Source organism: Chionomys nivalis, chromosome 25 (assembly GCF_950005125.1).
Source record: "Chionomys nivalis chromosome 25, mChiNiv1.1, whole genome shotgun sequence".
NCBI lineage: Eukaryota > Metazoa > Chordata > Mammalia > Rodentia > Cricetidae > Chionomys > Chionomys nivalis.
In genome coordinates this window covers 34,420,701-34,438,767 of record NC_080110.1, presented here as the reverse complement: position 1 = coordinate 34,438,767, position 18,067 = coordinate 34,420,701, and the positions used below count along the sequence as shown (strand labels likewise).

Here is an 18,067-nt window from a genome sequence, read left to right as displayed (position 1 = left end):
AAAGGAGGGCAGTTCAAGACTCTGCTTAGTTAAGCGTGCTCACAAAAGAAGAAACTGACTTGGATCCTGGTGCCGTTTTGCACTGTGCTTCCCTTGGAAAACTTGCTTAGAAGCCTGTTCCACTTAACACACTAGTTTTCTGTGGCATCCCAACTTGCACGTGTTACTAGTTTTTCACGGTGTATTTTTGTCTGGAAAGAGCAGAACCTAAACTGAAGTATTAATATCTGTGAAATATTTTCACAAAAGTTGTACATTAGCAAACGAGTGAGTGGTTGATCCGTATTCCCACGGCAAACCAGTATTTAAGTAAATACCTCCATTCCAAATCCCACTGGCGCTCGCAGCATTCCCACGAAACCTATTTTAAGCGCTGTGTTCACATTTTGGCTTGGGTTACTGTACACGAGTCTCACATATGGATGCAATAAAATCCCTCAGGACAATTTCTTTGCTGGTGTGGCCTAGGATGGTATTTCTCAAAACTAGGACCCCAGATCTCAGTGTTCCACAGATACATTCTCTATAAGATAGTTTTCACATTTTGCGATTTGTCAGTGCTGAGGCTTTAAAACGCTTGCATGTTTGCAGATATCTGACTTTGCGTTTCGTTCTCCCATGGTAGCAAATTAGTGTTCCTGTCTAGTTTTGCACCAGTGTGGGGGTCCTCACTTCTCTGTAGTCAGTAGGATGCTCTAACCTTAACACGTACTGGGTTGTCGCATCAGAATCTAGGACAGAACTGTTGCCCTTGCACAGAGCGATGCTCCAGTTGTTGGTAAGGGAGGACTCAGTGAGAATCGTCTCAGCAAGAAGTATGCCTTTGTCCTTAGATTCACCCTTATCCCCTAAACCCCTACCGTGATCGAAGGCTGCCTATTCTTATTCTTTCCAAATATTTCTAAGTTAATGTGAACCCTCTCCTTTGTTCTGTTCTGTAACCGTTTCCATAAGATCCCGAATTTTACTTCCTTCAAGATTGAAGTATAGTTTCTCTTGTTACGGTAGCGATTCGGTTCTGCTGGGTCATCTATTACTCTTGTTACGGTAGCGATTCGGTTCTGCTGGGGCATCTATTCCGGGATATTCCCACTGGAGAGTAGTCATCTAATTATCTGGTTTAGCTCACTGTCATAAATTATGGCCACTCCCATTTGACCCCTGAGAAAGGGACAGACTTTTCTAAACCAAGAGGCTAACAAGAACTGACTTCTGTGGCTGCTGAGGATTGCAGAGTTTTCTTTCAATCTAAGCATCTTTGATGAGGACTCAGAATATTTCTGTCCAGGCAGCTAACATTTACTGCCCCTTTCTGATGTTAGTTCTTTCTGCTATAATCAAATGCGCCAGCACTCTGATGAAGGACAGCACTCTTATAATCTCAGCCTGTTTTGAATAATTTTATTATGTATGCATACAATTTCAAGTTGTCTTATAAATTAGTCATTTGAGAATACTGTTTTAACATAGTCATAAAAAGAATTCTTTGCTTGTTGTGTTTAAATTTCTTTAAAATGAGGGCAACAAACCATACAGTTAATAGTGCTCTATTAAAATTGCTAAATATACCTTAACATTACTTACAATTTTATAGACCTTTAAATTCCCAATTCATCTTTATTGCTTTAAAATGTAGTCTTAGAATTGTTTACTTTTTTAAAAATTAAAGCTTTTCTTTAGTAAGCAGCATAATAGGCTACTGATATTTGACTTTTCTTATATTTTGATAATTTAAATTCAATAAATGTTTTCTGATTTTTCTCCTGTATGGTAAAATAAATGCTGGGGCTTTCTTCCATTAGTGCAAAAACATCCTGTCTCTGACCTCTGTTGCATTCTCTTTATCATTTTGGTAGAGTAGAACCTCTTCTCTTCATGACTAAAATGGCCAGGTCTTGAAAAAACAGTCCTGCCCTTATCTTTATTGGTATTCCCACCCTACCTTCTCCCTGGCTGGAGTTGGAACATGAACTGGTGCAGGTTTGATTGAATAATGGTGTTCGAATAGCATGTCCAACATCCTGGAAATTATAACGGTGATTGAGTGTGGGAAAATGATCTTTAAAGATCTGATTCAGTTAAGAATCTTAAGGTGAGGTGCTTATTCTGGGTCACCCAAGGATACCCTAAATGTACTGGAATTTACCTTTGTAGAAGGGCTAAGACAAAGCCTGGAGTGAGACAGCCATCAGTAAGGGATGTCAGAAGCTCCTGGAAGGTAAGGGAAGCTGATAAGGAGCCACAAGAGCCACAAGAAAGTACAGCCTTTGTGGTGCGTTTAATTTCAATCCAGAAATACTGACTTTGAGCTTAGGAGTCTTAAGATATGTAAGAGAATAAATTCTGTGGCTTTAACGGTTAAATATATGGTTATTTGTTGCAGCAGTCATAGGCGACTGATGCACTAGGGAAGCCATTTAATAGCGGGGGGCTACAGTAGCCTGGAAACGGTTAGAGGATCTGAATCACAGCACACCCGTTGTCATTTGGTTTTGCCATTTTTACTAGAGCAATACACTTCAGATCTAAGGTCCTTGTTTACAAGAAGGGGGCCAGTAAAACTTTTTTGTATGATTATGGTAAATCCATGGTCTAAAAATACTTAAAGAACTTCTCGGATTGTATTCAGCGGCTATTGCAATCGCTAATACTTAAAAACTGCTAGCACTGAAACTGGCTCATGTGCACGGAGCTTGGAACTCAGTTCTCTCGAGTGCCTGAAAAATAATGCCGGAGAGCAGAGCCACAGATAAATCAGACTAGCGACCGGAGGGCAGAGTGCATACACGTTGCTTGGCATTGTAAATATTTCTGCCTCTGCCGGTGTGTGTGTGTATGTGTAGTTTTTAACGAAGTTCTGATGTTTAGCTGAATCCGAATCACTGTTAGCTAAGGTATGGGTTTAATGGGTGTTAATTAAGACAAAGCATGCTGTTTAAAAGGCCATGCCACTGGATCAGAATATTGCATTGAGGATGAATAAAATGTTAGGTTTTCTTTTTGAACTAGAAGGAGATCAAAGGGAGCCTGAGGCCTCTGGCAAAGGCAAGCATGCAAAGAAAGAGTACTGGTGATCCTCACTCTTCAAAGTGCCACCTGGCTTAGCTGCCCTGCAGGGAGGATGGAGGGACAGATGGGACAGGTGGTATCTGACCACTCTGCTCTCTTCTCAGGAGGTGTTCTCTCAGTGTGTGCCTTTCTCATCAATTTTGTGTGACCCTTCTGAAACTATACTGCACCTAAATTGAATTCAGTTTCAATGATTAAGTCAGCACACACACACACACACAAACACACACACACTACTCATAGGCATGCACATGTGTACACACACACAATTTTGTCCAAATCATTATTTTATAAACAAAGAATTATTTGCTTATTATACTCAATAGGTTAAAATTTTTAAATGATTTACAATTCTTAATATATATTCCAAATGTACTCAACATTTTAGAACATCAGGAGGACTATCTCAAAGTTAATGTAACTTGAGACACACATTACCTACCACAGTATAGAAATACTAGCTAATAACTACACCCAGTCATTTGTATTAATTTAAATTAAATCAGATTAGAAATTTGGCTTCTTAGTCACACACACCAATGACAAGAACGAATGTCTGCCATCCTCTGTCTTCACCACAGTGGACTCTTTTCTCTAAAATTGCGAGCCAGAGTGTACCCATCCTCCTTAGCTTTCTTCTGTCAGGTATTCCATCATAGCAACAAGAAAAGTAGCTAATATAGAAAATTAATACTGACAAATGAGGGCATTGCTGTGAAGAAAGCATGGCCATGTGCACCTTCAGAATTGTTTTACAGAAGATGTGTGGAAAAATAGAGAGCCAAGGGTGAGAGAAACCCTGGAAATGTGGTGAGTATAGACTGTGCTTTGATGTTGCAGAGGGGAATAAGGTCTCTTTGGAAATGAGGATAGAAGCCATTCGTGTTGTGTTCTAGCAGGACTCTGCCTACTTTCTGTTCAGGTCCTGGCAATTTGAGTGAGGCTAAATTAAAAAAGAATGGAATAAGGTTAAATTCAAAGACTAAAGAGTGAGTAGATAAGTGAGAATGTGAGCGACCTAGGCCAGAGCAGGCCTGAGGCTGCGAACTCCACAAGAGAGGGACTGAGCCAGCAACCTGGGCCAGAGCAATCCTGGGACAGTGAACTCCACAGGAGCATGAGCGGATCTGTACCAGGAACATTTGCAGAAACAAGACTGGGCCAGCAACCTAGGCCAGAGCAGGCTGAGGTAGCAAGTTTCATGGGAGCAAAATACAAGAGATGGAACAGAGAATATCAAGGGCTGAAGATACACTTAGAGGAAATAGCCCCATTGTTCAAAGAAAACATTAAATCTAACAAAAGCTTAACACAAAATATCCAGGAAATATGGGACACCGTGAAAAGACTAAACCTAAAAATAATAGGGATAGAAGAAGAAGTTGTTCAACTCAAAATTGCAGAAAATATATTTAACAAAGTCATAGAAGAAAACTTCCCCAACCTAAAGAAAGATATGCCTATGAAGATATAAGAAGCTTACAGAACACCAAATAGACTAAATCAAAAAAAGTTCCCTCGTCACATAATAATCAAAACGCAAACATACAGAATAAAGAAAGAATATTAAGAGCTGCAAAGGAAAAAGGCCAAGTAACATATAAAGGCAGACCTATCAGAATTATCCCTGACTTTTCAACGAAGACAATGAAAGCCAGAAGGTCCTAGTCAAGTGTTTTGCAGACATTATGAAACCAGCCGAGACTACTATACCCAACAAAACTTTCAATCACCATAGAAGGACAAAACAAGATATTCCACGACAAAACCAGATTTAACCATTTAACCAATACCTAGCCATAAACCTAGCCCTAAACAAAATACTAGAAGAAATACTCCAACCCAAGGATATTGGCTACATTAACAACAACAACAACAACAACAACAACAACAACAAAAAACGGACAATTGGTGATCTCAGCAGCAAATCCCAAAGAAGGGAAAAACACACAAATTAACATCACCAACAATGAAAACTAAATTAACAGGAGATAGCATTCACTTGTCATTAATATTCCTTAATATGAATGGTCTCGATTCATCTATAAAACGACTCAGGATAACAGACTGGATACGAAAACAGAATCCATTCTTCTGCTGCATACAAGAAAAGCACCTCAACCTTAAAGACAGACATCACTTCAGAGTAAAGGGTTGTGAAAAAAATTTCCAATTAGATGAACCTAAGAAACAAGCTTGTGTAGCTATCCTAATATCTAACAAAATAGACTTCAAACTAAAATCAATCAAAAGAGACAAAGAAGGACATTTCATATTTATCACAGGAAAAATCCATCAAAAGGAAATCTCAATGCTGAACATCTATGCCCCAAATACAAGGGCACCCTCATATGTAAAAGAAACACTTCTAAAGCTTAAATCATACATTAAACCACACACACTAATAATGGGAGACTTCAACACTCCCCTTGCATCACTGGACAGGTCAGTCAGACAAAAAATGAACAGAGAAATAAGGGAACTAACAGATGTTATGACTCAAATGGACTTAACAGACATCTATAGAATATTCCATCCAAACAGAAAAGAATATACCTTCTCAGCACCTCATGGAACTTTCTCAAAAATTGACCACATACTCAGTGAAAAAGCAAACCTCAACAGATACAAATATTGGAATAGACCCATGTATCTTATCAGATCACCATGGCTTAAAATTAGAATTCAGCATCAACACTAATTCTAGAAAGCCCACAAACACGTGGAAATTCAATGGGTCAAAAAAGAAATAAAGGGAGAAATTAAATACTTGCTAAAATTCAATGAAAATGAACACACAACATACTCAGATTTATGGGATACAATGAAAGCAGTGTTAAGAGGAAAGTTCATAGCACTAAATACCTACATAAAGAAGCTGGAAAAATCTCACACTAGTGAATTAACAGAACATTTGCAAGCTTTAGAACAAAAAAAAGCAAACTCACCCAAGAGAAATAGACGGCAGGAAATAATCAAATTGAGAGCTAAAATCAACAAAATAGAAACAAAGAAAACAATATAAAGAATCAAGGAGACAAATAATTGATTCTTTGAGAAAATCAACAAAATAGTCAAACCTTTATCCAAACTAACCAAAAGGCAGAGAGAGAATATCTAAATTAACAAAATCAGAAATGAAAATGGGGACATAACAACAGACATGGAGAAAATCCAGAGAATCCTCAGGTAATATTTTGAAAACCTGTACTCTACAAAATTGGAAAATTTAAAGGAAACAGACAATTTTCTGGATAAATATCACTTACTAAAATAAAATCAAGACCAGATAAGCAAATTAAATAGACCTATAACTGCTAAAGAAGTAGAAACAATCATCAAAAGTCTCCTAACCAAGAAAAGCTCAGGACCAGATGGTTTCAGCTCAGAATTGTACAAGTCTTTCAAAGAACTAATACCAATACTCCTCAAATTGTTCCACACAATAGAAACAGAAGAAACATTGCCAAACTCTTTTTTATGAGGCTACAATTACCCTGATACACAAACCACAGAAAGAGATTACTAAGAAAGAGAATTACAGGCCAATCTCACTCATGAACATTGATACAAAAATACTAAATAAAACACTGGCAAATCGAATTCAAGAACACATCAGAACCATCATCCACCATGATCAAGTCGGCTTCAGCCCACAGATGTAGGGATGATTCAACATATGAAAATATGTCCACGTAATCCACCATATAAACAAATTGAAAAATAAAAACCACATGATCATGTCATTAGATGCTGAAAAATCTTTTGACAAAATACAACATCCCTTCATGATAAAAGTCTTGGAGAGTGCAGGGATACAAGGAACATACCTAAACATAATAAAGGCAATATATAGCAAGCCAACAGCCAACATCAAACTAAATGGAGAGAAACTCACAGCAATCCCACTGAAATCAGGAACAAGATAAGATTTTCCACTCTCTCTATATCTATTTAATATAGTTCTTGAGGTCCTAGCTAGAGTAATAAGATAACAGCAACAACAAAAAAGATCAAGAGGATACAAATCAGAAAAGAAGACGTCAAACTCTCACTATTTGCTGATGATATGATAGTTTACATAAGCGACCCCAAAATTCTACCAAGGAACTTCTACAACTCATAAACACTTTCAGTAATGTAGTAGGATATAAGATTAACTAAAACAAAACAAAACAAAACAAAACAAAAAACAGTAGCCCTTCTTTACACAGAAAGGGCTGAAAAGAAATCAGAGAAACATCACCCCTCACAATAGCCATACATAGCATAAAAAAATCTCGGAGTAACTCAAACCTAACAAGTGGAAGACTTGTATGACAAGAACTTTAAATCTTTGAAGAAAGAAATTGAAGAAGACACCAGAAAGTGGAAAGATCTCCCATGCTCTTGGGTAGGTAGAATTAATATACTAAAAATGGCAATCTTACGAAAAGCAATCTACAGATTTAATACAATGCCCATCCAAATCCCAGAAAAATTCTTCACAGACCTTGAAAGAACAGTACTCAACTTCATGTGGAAAAGCAAAAAACCAGAATGGCCAAAACAATCGTGCACAATAAAAGAACTTCTGGAAGCATCACAATCTCTGACTTCAAACTCTACTACAGAGCTACAGTCTGATGACAGCCTGGTATTGGCATAAAAACAGACAGAAAGACCAATGGGCCTGAATTGAAGACCCGGATATTAATCCACACACCTTAAAACACCTAATTTTTTGACAAAGAAGCAAAAAATATCAAGTGGAAAAAAGAAAGCATATTTAACAAATGGTGCTGGCATAACTGGATAGCAACGCGTAGAAAAATGAAAATAGATCCACATCCATCACCATGCACAAAATTCATGTCCAAATGGATCAAAGACCTCAACATAAAGCCACCTACACTGAACCTCATAGAAGAGAAAGTGGGAAGTACACTTGAACATATTAGCACAGGAGACCACTTCTTAAATATAACCCCAGCAGCAGAGACACTGAGAGAAACAATTAATAAATGGGACCTCCTGAAATTGAGAAGCTTCTGTAAAGCAAAGGACACAGTCAACAAGTCAAAATGACAGCCTACAGAATGGAAAAGATCTTCACTAACCCCACATCAGACAGAGATCTGATCTCCAAAATATGCAAAGAAATCAAGAAATTGATCATCAAAAGAACAAATAATCCAACAAAAAATGGAGTACAGATCTAGACAGAGGACTTTCAACAGATGAATCTAAAATGGGTGAAGGACACTTGAGGAAATGCTCAACATCCTTAGTCATCACAGAAATGCAAATCAAAACAACTCTGAGATTCTGTCTTACACCTGTAAGAATGGCCAAGATAAAATCACCGATGACAACTTATGCTGAAGAGGTTGTGGGGTAAAAAGAATACTCCTGCATTGCTGGTGGGAATGCAAGCTGGTACAGCCCCATTGGATGTTACTATGGTGATTTCTCAGAAAATTAGGAAACAAGTTTCCTCAAGACCCAGCAATACCACTTTTGGGTATATATCCAAAGGATGCTCAATTTTGCCACAAGGACATGTGCTCAACTATGTTCATAGCAGCTTTGTTTGTCATAGTCAGAACCTGGAAACAACCTAAATGTCCCTCAATGGAAGGACTGATAAGGAAAATGTGGTACATTTACACAATGGAGTACTATATAGCAGAAAAAAATAATAACATCTTGAAATTTGCAGGCAAATGGATGGAGCTAGAAAACATCATATTGAGGGAGGTAACTCAGACCTAGAAAGACAATATTCATATGTACTCGCTCATAGGTGGTTTTTAAACATAAAGCAAAGAAAATCAGCCCACAAATCACAATCCCAGAGAACCTAGACAACAATGAGGACCCTAAGAGAGACACACATGGATCTAAACTACATAGGTAGTAGAAAAAGACAAGATCTCCTGAGTAAATTGGGAGCATGGGGACCTTGGAGGAAGGTTGAAGGGGGAGGGGAGAGGCAGGGAGTGGAGCAGAGAAAAATGTATAACTCAATAAAATAAAAGAAAAGAAAGAAAAAAAGAAAAGTGAGAATGTGCAGTTTGAGAAAGAAGAGAGTATGAAGGAGTTGAAAGTTGCATACAAAGTAACTATAGATAAAGCTTGATAAATAGATTGTGCTGTTAAATAAATCAGCACAAAAATAGAGGAACTTGTCACTTCTCCGTAGGACAACAGAAAAGGGGCCTTAACAGAGAGACCTCTCCAGCCAGGACTCTAGGATATGAATAGAAAAATCCCTTTAAAAAACATCTGTTTAAAAGGAGTGTTCCTGAAAAGACAGTCTCCAGTGTGCTGTGTTCAAGGATGCCTACACAAGGACATATTTTCCCCCAGATTCAGGTAAGGAGGTTATATAAAGCTGCTATGGCTATGGTCGAAGGGGTAGGCTGCTTGCTGAGCTGGCAGCAGAACTTGACATTTTTCATGCAAGGCTGATTTCCAAGCTTGCAAAATGAAAGAATTACGGGGTGGATGGAAATGCGTGCCAGTATTCTAAAAAGTGGCGGAGGTCCAGAAATGTGCAGAAATGTTACATTCCTTGTGCGGACCTCCTGAGTGTGTGGCGTTATGAAGGTGAAGTCTCAGTTGCAGTGGAGTCCTCTAGATGTAGATATTAGGAAAGTGTGAAGTCCACTGAAGAAGCATAGGTACCGAGTGCAGCTGGCCCAGCAGTGAGCCCACATGTTACAGGGCTTTCTTTCCCTTCTTCACTCCCTTCCTCTCCCTCCCTCCCTCCTTCCTTCCCTGTTTCCTTTCTCTGTCTCTCTCCTCTCTTTCTCCTTTGTTATTTTTTCCTTTTAGTTTTTTTTAAGACAGGGTTTCTCTGTGTAACAGCTCTGGCTGTCCTGGAACTTGCTTAGTAGTCTAGGCTGGCCTTGAACTCCCAGAAACCTGCCTGCCTTTGCCTCCTGAGTGCTGGCATTACCAGTGTACACCACCACTGCCCGGCTAGAGGAAGGGCTTTCTTAATATGAACTTTCTTAATTTAAAGTTCAATGGGTGCCCAGGTGATGTCACCGCAGGCCCTGGTTATTGGGCATGAAGCTTTAGGGTTTGGTATTTGCCCTGATGGGTTTTGGCCCTGCTGTGTTACAGTGTTTCCTAGTGTTGTCTAAATTCTTCCCTTTCTGAATAGGATTGCTTTCTTTGTACTATTGTCTGTCGGTACTATGAAACTTGCTGTTTGATTTGACAGGGGCTCATACTGAAGAGATTTCCCAGAGTCTCAAGAGTCTTTAGAGTTTTGAACAATACGAAACTGTAAGATTATGGGGACCTTGGTTAACACAATCAGTCTCTGGCTCAGATAAGTAGATACATGGATAAAAGACAAATATTCCTATATTTTCACTGTTATTCTGAATTTTTGGAAATTAATAAAATATAATGAGCCCAGCTATTAGTAGAACACATACATTAATGAAATAGGATAAATATAGTAAGGATACTGACTTCTGGGCTAGAGTGGAGTAATAATAGAACAACAGCCAGATTTAAAAGTGTACTCTTAATGTTCCTTATAGAGTTTATTAATATATACAATATGTTATTAATAATATTAATATAATATAATAATTTATCTCATGTTATCTAATACAGCTTTCCAGGGTAAATGTCTATTTTTTAAATTAAGATAAATAGGTAGTTTATGATGACATATAAACACCATTTTTACAGTTTCAAAAGTCCCCTTTATGTCCATTACTTGTTAATAGACAAACTGTATGAGAAAGCAATGGCTTCCTTTGCCATGCAGATGCAAACACTGCGGATAACTGAGTAATTTACAAATTTACACACATAGCTAAGAAGTGGCCGGACTAAGAACAGAGCTCAGAGATAAAACTTATTAATGAATCCAGCAATGTATAATTATATCTGTATTTTCTGTAGGTAAAGAATTTTGGTTCTGAATTAGAGCTGTCTTTCTGTGGGAAAATAGGGAACTTTCTAATATGGAGAGAATGACTTCTATACTTATTGATCTTGGAAATATTCCCTGAACCGTTAGTGATATCTGAAAGAATTAAAAAGAATTCTGTATCAATTGTTGGGGTGTGTGTGATAAAATCCATTTCTGTCCTAAGATTTCCCACTTCATACTTTTTAAGCACTTGAGAAATTATCCTTTAAGAAAGATGTTTCACTTGATCTGACTTGATCAAACCTATTCACCGAAATACCTTTATGTGTGCACATTGGACAGAATACTCTGTAGGAAGCCCTGCCTTGATGATAGTGGTCCAAAACTTGATGGCATTGCACACATGAAGTCAAATACCCACAAAGAAGATGAAGGATTTGAAGTATTTAGGAAGCAGACAGTTAATTCATTCTTGGGCTTTTGTGCACCCAGTTCTTAGGAAGTTCTTTTTATAGAGGTAGCAATAACAGGTATTCATCAGGAAAGTTGTGTCTGCTCTATATCTCATTCTGGATTACTAACTACAAGTCAGAGTTTTCTGACTTGGCATAAATCAAATGTGGCCCAGGTTGCATGATGGGAAACTCTTATAGTGATTTATATACTACATAGGATTATGGGAAAGAAATACAACAGTAATCATGAGAAACTCAAAACAGAAGAACACTACCCATTTCACGTAACTAATGTAGAGTAACAGCCCTGCTATGAAGGAAATAATAAAACAGTTTATTTTAAGTCAAATATGAGCTACCATGGCTTGGGAATGTAATGACATCTTCTGCTGTAGAAGAGATGACGTGAACTTTTGTAGCCAAAGAGCAAAGAAAGCCATAAATCAAAATTTTGACAAACGCATTGGTGGGAACTTTGGGCAGGCTAGCTAGAGCAAAGGGGCTAATCATTCCTACAGGCTTCATGCATTATTTTATATCATTCTTACCTTTAGAGTTGGTGAAGGCTAAAGGTTTTCTAAGTTTAATACAATCTAAGGGGTTCACTCGGTATTATGAGAAAATTAGCCATATGGGACTGCACATGCGGGTGCACACATGCAACCATACTTTTGAGAGGCTGAAGCAGTAGGATCATGAGTTTAAAAGAAGTTTGGGCAACAACAACAACAATAACAACAGCAGCAACAACAACCCTGTGTCAAAACCAAGTAAGGAAGCAAGCAAATAATCAGAACAGAAAGTCAGACTGTGTTCAGAGGTTGAGAGTGAACGGCTGTTTTCTCAAGGACTCATGATAGCTCAGAATGGTTTTGGTTCTTCAGTACAACATTCCAGCATGCGTACTCACCATGTTTTAGTGAGGCCAAGGTTAACTTCTCCAAAGAACTTCAGCTTCACAGTGTAAAGGAAAAACGATAAAGAGACCAAAAGTAATTTTTAAAATCCTCCAAATTAAGAAATGCTCAATCACTTGGACTTAGATGTTTAATCTGATCAGTTCTTTACATATTGTACTGGCTGGTTTTGTGTCAACTTGACACAAGCTAGAGTCATCAGAGAGGAGGGAGCTCCAGTTGAGGAAATGCCTCCATGAGATCCAGGTGTAAGGCATTTTCTCATCTAGTGATCAATGGGGGAGGGCTTTACCCATTGTAGGTGGTGCCATCCCTGGTGGTCCTGGCTTCTTTCTATAAGAAAGCAGGTTGGGTAAGCCAGGAGAAGCAAGCCAGTAAGCAGCACTCCTCCATTGCCTCTGTATCAACTCCTGTCTCCATGATCCTGTCCTGGTTGAGTTCCTGTCCTGACTTCCTTCAGTGATGAACAGCAATGCTGAAGTGTAAGCCATATAAACCCTTCCCTCCCCAACTTGCTTTTTGGTTCTGATGTTTTGTCACAGCAATAGAAACCCTAACTAAGACACATATCAAGTTCAAAGAACATGGAATCTGAATTTTGATGATCAGAACATGCTGAGCCAACCTAAATGATGCCATATACAACTGTATGATTATTGTAGTTATCTATTGATTTTTTTTTGTAATAAGAAGTAAATAACAGTGGGCAAGTACATTCAGGCTGTAGACAGGTCTGTGAAATAAATATTCCCTGGGAAATTTTAATTTAAGTTTGAACATTGACAAAAATAGTCTTGAATTGGAATAAAATGACTTAGAATTTAATACCAAAGGGGGGCCCAGGAGACCAACTATTTCATGGCTGTAATTTTTGGCAAAATAAATTTATATGCTTAATATAATTCTAATACTAATCTAGACTAGCTTTTCTTTTAAAGTCTTGCTACTGTTTCTAAACCCGACTAGCAGAATAAATGGACAAGAATGTTCCAGAATATTTTGAGAAAGAATTTCATATGGGAACTTTCACTACCAAATATTACATCATACATTTATAATAACATAATGTAGTCCTGATAAGAAAACAAATCATATATAAAAATCAGAAAGGCAAGAAACATGTTAAAATACATTGGAATTTATGTCAAGGAAAAGGTGACATTTCAAGTCAATAGTCAGTGACCTGATCATTTAATGAATGAAACAAAGGGTAGAATAGCCTCTTATTTGAATTTTAAGATGAAAGATTTATCTGTTTTCCATAATTAGGAATTTTCCATTTCTCTCTCCTCTAGTCACTGGTAATTACCACTCTACTCTCTGACTTTATGAGTTTGAATGTTTTAAATTCCTCATGTTAATGGAATTGTGTGCTGCTCACCATTCTGAATGGGTTTATTTTGCCTAGCATAATATCTTAAACACAGTTCATGTTGTTGCACGTTGAAGAATTTTCTTAATGTCAAGGAAGAATATTTCATTGTGTGTGTATACCACATTGTGTTAGCCTACTCGTCTTTTGTCAGACATGTAGGTTGTTTCTACATCTTGGATACTGTGAGCGATGGCAGCTGTGGCTACTACCACACTATGCCTTTGAGGTCTTCTTTTCAGTTCTTTGGGGCATGACCTAGGAGTTGCTAGACTGACCATGAGGTAGCTACATACAACACAGCCTCGCTAATACTGCCCTCTTTCCATAGGCTGCTGGACTTCAATGGAACAAAGCTAACTATTCTTGTTTATGTATGTATCAGAATGGCTACTTCCTTATATCGTGGCATACTTTCCATCTTGGAGATTGTCCAATATCAACAAATAAGAAATAAATAAATAAAATACAATCTCTGCTAAATTCCTTAAACTCAGACAGTCAGCTAAGAAGCTCCATCTTACATATCTATACCAGTCAGGACTAGTCACACATGTCTTGATGACAAACATCTCTTAATAACTTAAAATAGGGTTTTTGTTTAGTTCCTCCCCAATTCCTGAGATGGACTAGCAGAAGTGGCTTCCTCATTAGTCATTCATATAATGGGACCATTGGGCCTTTTACTCCTCCAGTGCAAAGGGAGAAATTAAACAGGATATTTAGTGCCAGTAAATAAATAATTTATGGAACGGTATCCAATGTTTTCTTCTGGTTTCTTGATATTTCCCTTGGATGACCAGAGGAGGAAGGACTTCTTTACTGCTGACAAGTTGGGTCTTCCACATGTCTACTGTTACTGCGCCTTTATAGTGAACTCCAGTCACCCAAACGTGGATTAAGGAGGTCGTCATTTGAGTTTTGTATTGCTTTTCTAGATGCATCATCTGCTAGAAAATGAAGCATTGTTTTGATATGTTTTGATCAAGTTCGTTGACCATGCAGTCCAAGTTTATAGACACTTGGTAATATTTTTTTACACTGTAAAAGTTCATTTCATTTATTCTTCAGGAAGATATTTTTCAAGTATCAACTTTACACGGAAACATAGAAACCAGCAATCTTGCAGCTTGAAAAGACGAGCAATTTTTCCTTTCTGTTTTTTACATTTCTCATCAATGGGTCTCATGCTGGCCTCCTAGCTGTTTGAAACTAGGAGATAGCACTATTGAGCTGAAGACATGCTGGCACCTTGATTGATTCCTTGAATGTTTGTGAGAAAATTCTTCCATCATTCATGAACAACATTTAACTCCTAAACTTGGAGGAGCAAGGCATGCCAGTGTCTCATTCTTTTATACATAGATTAATCTTCAGTGAATATAAAGCTGGGTGGTAATGCTCAGAAATTATTCTTACAAGAACAGTTTTTAAAAGTGCCTCTTTATGTTCAGCCATTTAATTGTTATATTTCATTTTATGTTAATTGCATTCTACTTGAGTCCATGAAAAGTGTGTATCAATCTACGTTAAGCGTCAAGGTTCAAGTGTATAAATTATAATAAAATTTGATCTTCAATTAAAGCCTTGACTCATGAATGCCTGTCTCATATATCAACAAGGGCCAGGATTGTATCCTGACATGTCATTTGTCAGAAATGTCAGAGACTGAACAAACGTGTAGCGTGGTGAGGTAGTGATCCTTACCTGGTTAATCATGGCTGCGGGAAAAGGTAAATTATGACCTGCCACACTCTCTCAATTCTAAACATAAACCCAAACCCTAGACTTTATATGAAAAGTAGTGATTTGGGAAATTTAAACTATTTTCAAAAATTTCTTAAAAAACTGTCCAGAGTTGGATATGATGGCACACGCCTTTAGTCCCATCACTTGGGAGGCAGAAGTAAGTGGATCTCTCTGAGTTCCAGGCCAGCCCGGGCTACATGGTAAAACTCTGTCTCAAACAAAATCAAACCAAAATAGTCTAGGCTAACAAAACACCTTGTGACCTTGCATTAGATAATTTATAGATATTTTACATCCATTATTTTATTGAATCTTATTACGAATCTATGAAGTATTTTGGTTATTGGTACTTTATAGTTGTGATAATGAGGCCAAGAGCAATCAAATGATTTACATGAGGTCACAAGGTGGTATTTGCTTAGGTACTATAAATTATATTAACTATTCTTACTCTTTAAGTGTGCTTAGTAGATGCGTTGTGAGAATTGGACCAGGCATGCGTTCAGGCATGTGGATGCCCTTTCTCTTCAGGTCCCAGTGTCTGCTGTCTCCATGTGACTGAGTTTGACCTTTGTGATTTCAGTTTGTCACCTGCCAAGTGGGAGCCTTCAGCAGACCTCCTGGCTTCTGCAGTTATGTCCAGCTGTGAAGCTCCCCCCGGCATCTACGTGGTGTCCAGGCAACAGTGTGGCAGCTGTTAGTCCGCACACACAGCCTTGTTACTCACTCCATTTCTGGCATTTTCTCTTTTGTCTCCACACAGTCTGAAAAGATCAAATATGAGGGGCTGGGCGATGACTCTGTTTGCTGCTCGTTCAGATGACTGAGTTCTGCTTCTAACACCCAGGTTGAGCATCTCACATCACCTGTAGCTCTGGTTCCAGAGGACCCAAGTCCCTCTTCTGACCCCTTTGGTTCTCTGCGTGTGCGCGCGTGTGCATGCACGCACACACACATACACACACACACAAATGCTTTTTTATAAAGGTCAAATATTCAATATTGGTTGACTTAGTCTGATTCCCACTTTTAAACTAAAAACTCTTACTTTTTTCCTAGATATATCCTTTCTGTACTGCTTAGCTATTAACTAAAAATGCAGTTCTAGCCTAGACCTCTCCTTTGATCAGAAACTCTAATTTGACTTGCAGTGTGTTTTTTTTATTTTGCTCTTAAATGAGAGAGTGCTATTAAATATGTAACTCCCAGTGCTATTGGCTCTTTTCAATATTCTTAAGTGTAAACACCTACTTCTTTTGCCTCTTGGGGAGATCTCCTGAGTAGTTCTTTAGTTTTTCAAAAGGTTAGATGACTTGGGAGACAGTTGGAATTCATGTCAATTAAAGAATTTTTTTTTCTAAGAGCTGGGGGTACATTGCAGTAGAGTATTAGCCTAGCATGTGGCTTATATGAGGGTGTGGGCTTGATTTCCACTGTCCCACTCCCAACCCCTCCCAAATCCCTTTCATTTGGATCATATACAAGGAGTTGCCATGGAGTTTTTCTTTCATGATGTTTTCTTGGCTACCACAATGCCATAGGGATTCAAATAGGCCCATGTTGCATACAATTAAACTTTAAAGTGATTAGAAAAATATGTATTTAGCTAGAAGCCAGAGTATTGTATTCATCTAGTACGGGTCCAGCACTATGTTGGTATATGTTATCTGATATCAGCAAACTCATGCCAGCTTCCTGGGTTTAGAAAGGTCGACGGGTTTCCCAAGGTCACACAGCTACTCAGCAATAGTCTTTGACTGAAAACTTGGAATAGGGTCAAATCTCTTTGTACTCCTGTGTTTACTTGTGTGTCGACTTCATGTGCTACCCAGTAACCAGATGGGCTCTCCTGGTTTCCTGCCTAGTTGAACGAAGACTATAAAGCTTCTCAACATCATAACTTGATTAGCCTAGTCACCGGAATCTCTCTATTTCTGTCTCTTTATCCCCCTGTCATCTCTGTCTCTCTGTTTATCTGTCTCTCCCTTGCTTCCTCCCTCTCTCTCTTCCTCTTCCCTTTCTTTCCTTGCCCCATTCTCTCCCTGACAAATACATCACGCACTGGTCACTGTTGTGTGGCCATCCTCACCCCATGTTTGGTTGTATGCCAATAGAGCTGATTCCTTTCTACTTTTTCCTCCTCTTACAAGAGTTATTTGGGTGTAATTGATCATGAAAGTTACAGCCATGAACTTTTAAGTAAATTTATATAACACAGTCTTTAGTACACTACCAGAGTCATATGAATAACCAAAGGTTAGCTATTAAAGTCATTACTCTGCTTGTTTGAGCAGACTAGTTTATATCATTGGAAAAATATTCACCAGCTGTATAACATTTATTTAAGTGGTACCTTCCATGACATCAGTGTTTATGTAAAAGACTCCAAGAGTCCCCAGCTCACAATATGCACTACATATGACTACCTATTTTGCTGTCATCTTCTACTCTAGGCAGTCAGTTCCCTGTGGTTTTTGGTTAAGACATGAAAACTAACTGTGTGCACTTTCTCACTCCAATTCCTCTGTTTGGTCGCTCTCAAATATAATTTCAGCTTATACAAATTCTGTATGTGCCAGAGGCTAACGTTTCGAATGACAGTAATTTCTTTCCTGAGTTCCAT

General features: G+C 38.2%; 1 pseudogene; it reads left to right on the top strand.

The window, feature by feature from the left end:
• The first annotated feature begins 2,009 nt into the window (after positions 1-2,009).
• LOC130866212 (60S ribosomal protein L24-like) overlaps positions 2,010-18,067 on the top strand; it is a 60,311-nt pseudogene continuing 44,253 nt past the window's right edge.